The following is a 10895-nucleotide window of genomic DNA, read 5'->3' as shown; positions in this document are numbered from 1 at the left end:
CCCTGACTCCAAACAGTTTTCAAATACGAAAAAAGAACCAGTTATTCTGGAACCTCATTCAGATAGTGCAGGGGACCAGGTTCCACTCTCCCTGACCACACCCCTAAGACTAATAAAAACCAGTTTCAACCACTTTAGGGCAGCTCTGCCACCTGAAAGCAGGTGCTGCCTACATAAAAAATCAGACAATATTACTCCTGGTGAACAGTGGTGAGAAGAACTTGACAAACTTACCCAATTTGACCAAAAAAAAAGTTATTTACCTCAGTTATTGCATTATGCTACAGCTACAAGTCTAAACGCCATCTCCTCTTTCTGTTGTCCCTGCATACACACCACCTTTTTCTCTCTCTCAGAGTTCACCCATGCTTTGTTCAGGACAAAGAATAATACTGAAAAAACTATTTTATTAGTAATGGAAGAGGCTATACAGGGTATATAGGAATTTCCCTCTCAGATATTATTGAAAATAGTCTGGACCAGTATTTAAGTAGAAAAAACTAGGCACAGATGATCTGGTCCTGCAATGGAAGAACATCTTGACAACTGTTTGGTCAGTTGGATTTCTGTCCTTTCTTCCTCCTGAAAATCTTGGAGTGGTTTGAATTTAAAAGAAAGCTTATTATTAAAACACCATTTTTAAAATATTAATAAACAAAGTATTCAGAGGAAAACACAAAACAGTCTCCTCTATGTTGCCCTATTTTGACAGCAAAAATGTTCCTTAGAGAAATCTCTCTTTCATTCCATGATAGCTGACATGATAGATGCATTTGTTAAGAAACATGAATACGCCAAACTTAAGATTAAAGATTTTGTCAAAAAAAGTAACAGCATATTTTGTTTCCTTGAGGTTTTTTGTTTGTTTTCAGAGGGAAGGGATTAAGCTAGACAGGCAAAATGCTTCAGAGCAAATTACATGACATGGTAAGACTAACCAGTATCAAACACTATCCAAAGTGCATTTGTTTGTTTGGATTAGCTTTACAGGGTATTACACTAGAGACAGAAAGAAAGGAGGGGAAGGAAGGTGGGAAAGTCAAAGACAAAGAGAGAAATGGGAAGGAGAGAGAGAAGAAGATGGGGACAAGAAGATACGTTCTATAGAGGCACCTGGATATGATAATTTCAGCATAAGGGGAAGTCAAGCCAATCCTGAAGAGCCCAGCCAAACCCATAACTTAAAGTTCAGAAATGACCAGTATTCAAAAATGGGCAAATAATACATTTTACATCCACACATTCATTACTCAACAAGGCTCCATTTTTAACAGTGGTATTTGGTGCATAAGACTTTCACAGAGCAGTGCTGTAGATCCCTGCAATTTGGCTCACAACTTCACAGGCATGAGAAGCTAAATTTTGCCTGGAAATGTACTGAAAGAGTGAAAATATGCATAGCCTATGGGAAATATCACTTAACCACAAGGCAGACAGACTTTACTCTAGTTGCAGTTTCCAGATTTTGCTGCAATCTGTAGCACTTTGCAGAATCCAAATTTGAGGTGACAAAAGTATCATAAAAGTGTTGAAAAAGTGACAAAAAGGAAAGGGCTGTAACACTCACACCTACTACTATCTGTATTTGCAAAAAAAACAGCAAGAAACTCAAGATCACAAGGCTGGGAACTTGAATAATAAACAACTGGGACATGTCCTCACTTTGAGAAACTAACAACACAACTACTTCTTCAGGTTTGGATAAAATCTTTGATGTTTGGGGCATGAAAACCACCATATTTACAGTTTATTTCTCTCTCCAAACAAATGCTATATATATTTCAGCTATATATAGATACACATTGCTGGAACTAGATGATCTTTAAGGTCTCTTACAATCCAAACCATTATGTGATTCTATGCTCTATTTGTATGCATAAAAAGCCATACAAAAATATACCCAAGTGTAGAAAAATAAAAATTAAAAACCAGTATAAAATGAAAGTATAAAAACCAGTATAAAAACCAGTATAAAACTAGTTGGAGACCAAAGCTGGAGGCTAAAGCATGTCTGAATATGCTCAAAGACAGTGAAAGTAACAATTTTGGAAAGCAAAAAACTGACATATACTGTAAAAAGTACACAGTCCTTTAAAGTACAACTTGCTAAACAAAGTTACACTGCAAACTCCAGTGCAGGCATGAACCTAAAGCTCACAGCTTTAAGAGAAATATTAGTATTACCAGAAGAATTTTAAGAGCATTAAGAGAAGTATGGGTAAACCATGAGTTACAAAAACATATAGAAGAGCCAAGTCATGTTATCCAGTAATTGAAACTCATTTGCAATGAAATAATTTCTGTAATTATTGAATCATTCAGCTTTCAACACAGTAGGTCAATACTGATGCATTCAACCTTGAATAACTATGATTATTTCACTAAAAGTACTTTTCTCCCAAATATACTGAAGAAAACAACCACAGTGTACCAGTAACCACTTGAATAAATCTTTTTAGTCAATACTGTTTTAAATAATTTTGGGAAGAGTACTGGTTTTTACCTGATGTTGAAAGCCACAATCAGTAAATATAATTATTGTTATTCATTATACAGTGCTAGAAAGTTATTTATTAGTACTTCAAAGTTCTTCTCTGTTTCACTAACATTCTGAAGCATTTCTTACATTAATCCTTGTATTTGTTATACAGCAGGCCAAAGAAAAATTATGCTTTATTTATGGTTCCTACGACTATTAGGAGGAACAGTAGCACCAAAATAAAGATTAAACAATTCCTAATGCAAAAATGTATCAATTACTTCTGTAAGTCTCTTGTAACCAGAACACTATTGTTTTTATCTATGAGTTACTTAAGTTCAGCATTCCCTTGGACAGTCAGGAATACTGTTTCCAAGATCCCATGCCTCTTCTGGCTTTTATTTCAATATTCTGAGTGGGATTTTAAAAGAAATAGAGCTGAATGCCAAATCAGAAGTGGCTTCCACTGAAGCTGGCTGCTTACCAGCAGCTTTGTGACAGTCCTTGTAAAGCAAACTCTGTGTGATTTGCATCTCTGTCTCTGGCCCTTTCTTATATACATCTCTTGATGGCTAGAACTAATTCTAGGTGCTATCCTTCTTCCAGCCTTGTCTCCAAATCCTTCCTTTGAAACACAGATTTTTTTTCTGAGACCATCCAGTCTGAATTCTCTTCCCACATAACTTTGACTTTTAGTTTTATATTGGTCTCAAACAAATGTGAGATGAAATAATAAATATGAAATTACCAACACGTGTTCTCATTTTCACCTTTTAAACACACAGATTTGTATTTCTGCACAGGACAACTATCTTTGTTTGTTTGTAAATGACCTGGCAGTGTATGCTATCTAGTGTTGATATTATTTACATAGCAATAATGAAGAAATTACACAGTGAATACTATCAAGCTTTGCATCATTTGTATTTCTTAAAAATCATAACTGTATTAAAGAAATGATCTCATCTTTATCTCTCCCACCATAAAAATATTTTCAGTTTGTATGTCACTTTAATGACACTAATTATTTTCCTTACATGTCCCAATGATGTAACTTTATTACATTAAATATAAAAAAAGAAGTGTGAATTTAAAAAAATCAAATAATCCATGATCTGTACCTTGGCCAAAAGGAAAGCTGTGTCTATATACAATGTCACTGAATATTTTGCTTGGATTTTGCAATTAGATATAAAAATTAATGAGTTATTTCTGAAATATTTGAGCCAACAGATCTCTCTGGTAAGGAAGGCACATGTGCCTCTAACCCCAGGGTGAAGTGAAGCCATTTGACACAATGATTCAGTATTTACCAATCAACTCAACAGTCACAAACTCTACCTGGCAACAAAATTAGTTGAAATAAAGACATGGTCATTCTGGTTGGCAAGGACCAAAGCTGTACTCCTCTATAAACCAAAGAAAATTTTACTTTGCCTGTAGAAAAATGTTCACAACGGCTCTAAGGAGAACAGACAAGACAGAATAAGAAACCTTTGAGTGCACTGCATTAATAGGTCTCATTTCACCAATCACTAACAAAGCAGTCTTACTCTGCAATGTGTGATTTCCACCAAGGAAAGTAAAATTAGAACAGTTTCCTCTGGGTGCAAAAAAACCCTAGCAGCAAGAAGAAGCAATAACTCAAGAGTGGCAGCTGCAGCTGGAGAGCAAAGGCTGTGCTGTGAGCAACAAACTCACAAGCATCATGTCTCTTTAACCTACTGAGGTTAAAATAATCGAAGTCAGACAGAAGAGAGTCAGCTTTAAGACCTAAAAACACTGCAGCTGACTCGCTTTTGATCTTTGTTTGTAGGTCAGACTGTGATTAGAATAAAGTCTACTTTCTGTTTTGCATTTTGTGACTAGGTCATGAGGAACACCAGGGAAGATACCTTGGGAGGCCACACACGTCTGCTCAGTGAGAACAGCTCAAAACTGAGATTTTCAGCTTTAGGGAAAGGAAAACAACAGTCAGTGAGATAAAGATCTGAGTTTTTCAGCCTGCCTTACTGTACTTTAGAAGACAGTGCCCAAGTGGGTGGCAGCCTTTGAGGAACAAAGCAAATGCTACTGCTGCTACTTCACATCTGCGGCTGCTCCTCTAAGTGTCTCCTCTGGTTTTTTCTGTCTTTGGCAGTTTTCTCTAGGATTTAGTCACAGTAAAAACTTGATCACTTTTAAAGGCTTCCTATTTATACTTTGTACATCATCTTGACTTCTTTTTAGACTGACTATGATGAAAATGACCTTATAAATTACTATTTTCTACCACCCAGTCAGATGCTCTACTACTGAAATCAGGGGCACTTCAATTCACTTGGTCCTCCTGCTTCTTAATAAACATGCCCACAAAGCCCTGTGAGATCATATTCTTAATTTATTATTCTCCTTCATCTAATTGAGAGCTCCCTTCAGTATTTCATATTCCAATGAATTTGAAAGGTGACCAAGACTCACAACAACACAAAATGACTGATCTAAAAAGGACCTTACAGAACTAATTCAGCAGCTGAGTGCAATGACAACAAAGCAATTTGAGAAACACCTATGCTTCCACTTGGACAGATCCAAAGACTGCACAGGTCAGTCACCACACAACACCAAAAGAAAACATTTAACACTACACCACAAGCAGTATTGTCCATAAGAAGCATTCATGTCTCATACTGTAAAATCATCAAAGTTTTCAATTTACAACTTCGCAGGTGCTTGCTATTCAATTTTACATATTTAGTATAACATAGGATGAGATTCATCTTCTCAGCTCTGGCGACCTACAGTGCAGACAGCTGATCCAATTCTCTTAAATTCCCTTTGAATCAATGGGAAGAAACAGGCACTGCTGGCACACCCTTAATTTAAAACACTTTATGGTCACCTTCACAATACATGAATTGTGCTGTTGCCTTCACTAATTATTCTGACTAGATTTATTACCTATGACTGTACTGACTATAAAGGAGACCTAGTATGAATAATTCCAGTGGAGACATACTTACTTTTCTGAATAAAATTAATTTAAACAGAAGTGTGTTTGAAATAGTTATCTGTATAATTGTTGATAAATAAAACAAGCTTGCTTTCTGTTGCTCAAAGTGAATGATCTGGACAATGACATTCTAATAAATTATTCAGATGAAGTAGTGTATCATACACTTTAAGTTATTAAACCAGAACAGAATTATTTTGTTATGTGGAAGAAAGGGAATATAGTTGGGTGGTTTTCTTTTGTATTAAAATCAGAAGCCAAAACTTAAAAAAATTACTTTTAGGACAGTAGCTTAGGCCACTATTATGCCTTCATGATTTTTCTTCCAAATGAGCTTTAAATTGGAAAACCCCAAGCACATGTAATAATTCAAAGAATTACCATGAGAAATAAAAAAAAAAGGAGGAAAAAAAAGACTCCTCCAGTTGCTTTCTGAACCTACTTGAAAACATCCATACACTCAATACAAATTTCCTTACACTGGGATCCTGTAGTTTTGGTTAATAACCCCACATTTTCCCCATTTGCCCTTATTAGATAAAGAGCTGCTATGAACCTTATTAGTTTTCTTTTGCTCAAGTATATATAAGAAGTACTGTTAGGAAAGCAATTTACAAAGGAACACTAGACTTATTGTCAAAGCATTGAATAGATGTTCAGAAATTTAATTTTAAAAAATGAATTTTAGCACCTTTATGAAGATTTCAGCACGAGTCATTTAGGTCTATTTGCATCTCAAAGTTTAAATATTTACAGAACTTCTGTCTGTCAAAACAGTGAAGTAGCCTCTTTTTGATTTCCATCTCCAGAAAAAAACAAAATAAAAAATTCAGAGCAGCTTCAACCTTATCACAAAACAAGCAACTACAGCACTTCTCTAAAGCCAGATGACCTGCAAAGAACAGGGTTTTCATCAATACTTTTCCTTAATATATATTTTTGCAGCATAAAAATCCTCTAATAACCGCTAAACTTCAGGGAAATCTTGTTCTGAAAAACAGTCTACACACATGTCCCTCAAAACTATCCAAAACTAATTTTCAACATGACTGCAAATGGATGAAAAGCCAACAAAACCTGGCATGGGAAGAAACATTCCTGAATGTGCTCTGACAAATGCAGCATTTCCTTTGGGGTCAACAAGTTTTCTGGCAAATTCACCCTCCATAACATGCTGGAATTATTAACATACTTTTTTTGACTGTATTACAATTGCTTGGTCCAGTCTTCACTGAAACCTCTTTAACAGGCAGAACAGAAGGGGACTGTAGCTGAAATTGCAAGGGATGCATAGCCTAGCGGAAAACACCACTATTTTGATGTTCTGTCATTCTTCTGAAGTGAAATTTACTTCCCAAATTGTAGTAACGAAACAAGAGATATTGCCTATGAACAAATCCCAGGCACATTTACCAATGTTTCTCTCTGACTGACCTAGCTATGCCTTCATTGCCAGAGTTGCTTAACCATCATTACTGAATGGTAAACATCAAGAATGTTAAGAGAAGTGGGTTTGGGTTTGATTTTTTTTTTCTTTAGTTTCAGCAATCACCTCAATTTCCAGAATCTCTGTAAGAAGAAAGTCCTGTTTTTCTTGTTCTAGGAAAAAATCAGCTTTGTAAACCTGTCCTGTCTCCCCAGAGTTCCGTGTTTCTGTCATCTCCTCCTCCCCGCTCTTCAGGCCAGGACCAGCAGCAACTGCTACAACAATCCACTTTTGGATTGAATACCCACAAAGTGCTCAGATATAGCACTATGAAACACACAATGAGGAAAATCTGTCACTGATCCAAAAAGCTTCCCAGCAAAGCTGCAAAACTGAAAGTCACACCACATATATTGCAAAATGACAGTTTATCTAAGGGTTTTTTTTTCCTTTCAACGTCAAGCAAGTCCTCGTGATTTCCAGTCACTCCATCTCAAGCAGCCTCTGGAAAGTCTGTTCTCTTGTCATAGCTTAGAGTGCTTCACCAACAGCCAGACTCCAGTGAGTAACTTTCCACATTGATAGCAATTCTTTCAAACTAAGTAGTCAGATGGTCTAAAACATCTCTTGGGCAAAAAAGAAAAACAAAAAGCCTGAGGGCATTGGATGTGCTTGATCATCTGAAGACTGCCTTTTCTAAAGAAAACATGTTTCCAGTGTGCTTTGTCTGTAATATTTTTATACACATTTAGGGAGTGAAATTTCAACTACCTTCTTAAATATGAATCTTCTGTCAAGATCTTAATTCATAGGGAAACATGATACATATTTGTAGTGGGATAAGACCAGTGTGGATGTTGTATAAAGCTCTCAAAATTCCTGTGTGGGGTGCTTCATGAACTGCTCCAGCATGGGTAACTCCACAGGGCACAGTCCTTCAAAACACAGCAGCAGTGTGGGTCCCCACAGGGTCACAGGTCCTGCCAGAAACCCTGCATCTGTGTCCCTGTGGGCTGCTGTCCACAGGCTGTGCAGCTCCTGCCAGGAGCCTGATCCAGCATGGGCTCTCCATGGGCTCCAGGCTCCTTCAGAGCACACCCACCTGTTCTGCTGTGGGGTCCTCCAGGGGCTGTGGGTGCCTCTCTGCTCCCCATGGATGTCCAGGGGCTGTGGGAGGCCATCCAGCCCCAGCACAGCCTGCACCATGGGCTGCAGGGAAATCTGCTCCAGGGCCTGGAGCACCTCCTGCCCCTCCTTCTCTGGCCTGGGCTCTCTGCAGGGCTGTTTCCCTCACATTTTTTTCACTCCTCTCTCATAGAAGCTGTGCAGCATTTTTCATCCTTTCCTAAGTATGCAGAGGTACCACCAGCATGACCACAGTCTCAGCTTTGGCCAGTGGTGGGGGAGGTCTGGAGCTGGCAGACACCAGCTGTGTCTGGTGTGGGGCACACTGATCTCTTCTCACAGATGCCATCCCTGCAGCCCCCCGCTACCAAAACCCTGCCCCATGAACCCAGTACAATGCGCTTCTGCCAGCTCCTCTGACAGGTGCCACAGCTGGGGGCTGAGGGTTATCCTGTGCCAGCCTTGGGGCTTCTCTCTGCTGATGAGCTTACTGGCCTGAGATGAAGTTTTAGAAAATTCTTGTTTGAGTTAATTAGCTGTGGTCAGCAATTTTTGGTTTATAAACATTAAATGCTCTGTTAAAACAAACTGGTATGTCAGGTAAACATTATTCAGGGCTGCAGACCAAGTTATACATTAATGGAATGTTGACTATGTTTTGGTTTATATTTCAACATTCCTAGTATACTAAAGTTTCCTATGATACTCATTAAAATGATCAAGAAATGATCCTAGAAATGATCAAGAAATTATTTTAACAAAATCTTGCTGGATCTTGTGAAAAGAAGTTAACAGCAAATTTTTAAATTTTTACATCTTGATCCTGTTTCTGGTCTGTAAATATTGGATCAAAAGTGCAGCAGCCAGATGACTCAGATACTTGCTGTATAATAACTGAGCAGCTCGAAATCATTGAGAAATTTTTGTTGGCTTAAGTTTCTGCCAGTAGACTTCATGCTGGATTAAATCAAGTTTGTGCAGGTTGGCAGTTTTGCTTTGTGACCCTTTCACCTCCTCTCCAGTTTCTTGGTTCTTTCCTTCTGAGATGACTGCAGCAGGATGTCCCCAAGTCCCTTTCACTGCAAACCTGGTGCTTTCACTGTGCCTTTGGCCAGCCACCACCCTCAGCACTGCCACATAGGATATTTCTAAACTTCCCAAAATATCTCTCTCAATGCATTCTGTAATGCAAAAGGTGTACCAACAACTGCATCACACTACTCTATTTTGAGAAAATCTCACACAGTAAACTGTAAACACGTCAGTTCATATCCACCCACAATAATACTATTGCCTGTAATGAAAAATTGAATTATATGGTGCGCATGCAAGTAAATGCTACAGCTTGTAGTTAGTGGTGCTACAGATTCCCCAATATTTAAAATGTTTTATGAAGAGATAAACATAAAGTATTATACTACTATGGACATCTCATAATTGTAAATTTCTCTCAAAATACAAAGAAATTAAAATTAATTTATATTTAGGCACTCAACTTTGTCAGTAAATCAAAGCATTCCTTTTAAAAATCAGCTCATTTAACCCCTCCCATATCCAGGACTTTCTGCATCAAAAAGAAGCAGCTTAACTCCAAAGCACTTGTGCCCTTTCTGCTATCAACTTAGCAAATAGACACACAGTAAGGCTTATATTTATTCACTTTTACTACTTTATTTAGATAAAAAGGCCCTATTTATGTGCAGCACATCTTAAACAGAAGCCCTTAGAAAGACATCAGAAAAGTTAATAGTAAAAAAATTTCAGTAAATTATTGCTCACAAGTGCTACAATTCTAACAGTCTGGGTTTTCAGAACCAGATTCCAGCAGATACAGGCACCCACCCTATGTTTAGAGACAGAAAATGTATTACAAACCCTTGATTCAAACAAGGCAAAAGAATTATTCTTTTGATCATTAGTTTGTAATGTGTGAAAAAAAAGAGTTCTTCTGTGAGACTTAAATGTTGAAGGGCCTATGTAGCTAGTAGCAAAATGGCATTTCTAAATGACTTTTTAAAAAAAATACAAAGCAGTTATTTGAGATTCCATCATAATGATGCAATAATTAACTAATGCACTGCTCAGAAGTCAGTAATTATGACTATTTCTTTTCATATGTGCAATTCCATGTGTCCTTGTTGTCTCAATGAGGCTATAATTTCTTAAGAGCTATTTTCTTGAGAGAAATCTGAAAATCTCAGAGGAAAAAATAATATGGAAAGTGTAAGTGAAAACTGGACACTATTTTAAATTCATTTTAGTTAACTCTTTTCTATAATTCAAGAATAGGAATGGGGGAAAAATAAAAAAAAAGTTTCAGTGATTAAATGAAAACAAATTAAAAATAGAAATACAGAATACATAGGGAAGAAGAGAAAAATATTTAGCCAAAATTTAGCTAAATTTTAAATTATAAAATAAAAATTTGGTTAGATGAATCTAAAACACAGAGGAAAAATTTATGGTGAGAGGCCAGAAAGCTAGTAAAGTTACAGCATATGAGGTACAAAACAAACCTTATGAATACTACAGGACCATTTAGACATAAACACAAAAATGAAAAGAATATTACCAATAACACAGGTTAGTATTTCTTCCTGTTCTGTTTTCTAATATGAAGAAGAGGATATTTATGAAATTCTTTCTAATAGTGCTTACTGAAGAAGAGGTTTAGTAACGTCTGTCTGCTACTACCTTCACAAAATATTAGATGAGAATAGCTTGTGTCTGCAATGTCCGGACATGGGTAAGATGTTAATCTTTAATTGATCTTAGAGAACTGAAAAAAATACAAAAGAATGGAAATACCTAATATTAGGGATTGCAGTCCATGTTGACTGCAGCAACAATAAACTTACTCATTGTCAAGATAT

The 10895-nt window shown here is 36.9% G+C and overlaps 1 protein-coding gene across 6 annotated transcripts in view; it reads right to left on the bottom strand.

Annotated features, from left to right (window-relative positions):
- The window catches only part of ANKIB1 (ankyrin repeat and IBR domain containing 1), an 88504-nt gene that overhangs the window by 44508 nt on the left and 33101 nt on the right, over positions 1-10895 (bottom strand). The window lies entirely within an intron of this gene.

This window comes from Ammospiza caudacuta, chromosome 1, assembly GCF_027887145.1.
Source record: "Ammospiza caudacuta isolate bAmmCau1 chromosome 1, bAmmCau1.pri, whole genome shotgun sequence".
NCBI lineage: Eukaryota > Metazoa > Chordata > Aves > Passeriformes > Passerellidae > Ammospiza > Ammospiza caudacuta.
The sequence above is the reverse complement of the archived record's forward strand: the minus strand, read 5'-3'. Positions and strand labels throughout refer to the sequence as shown.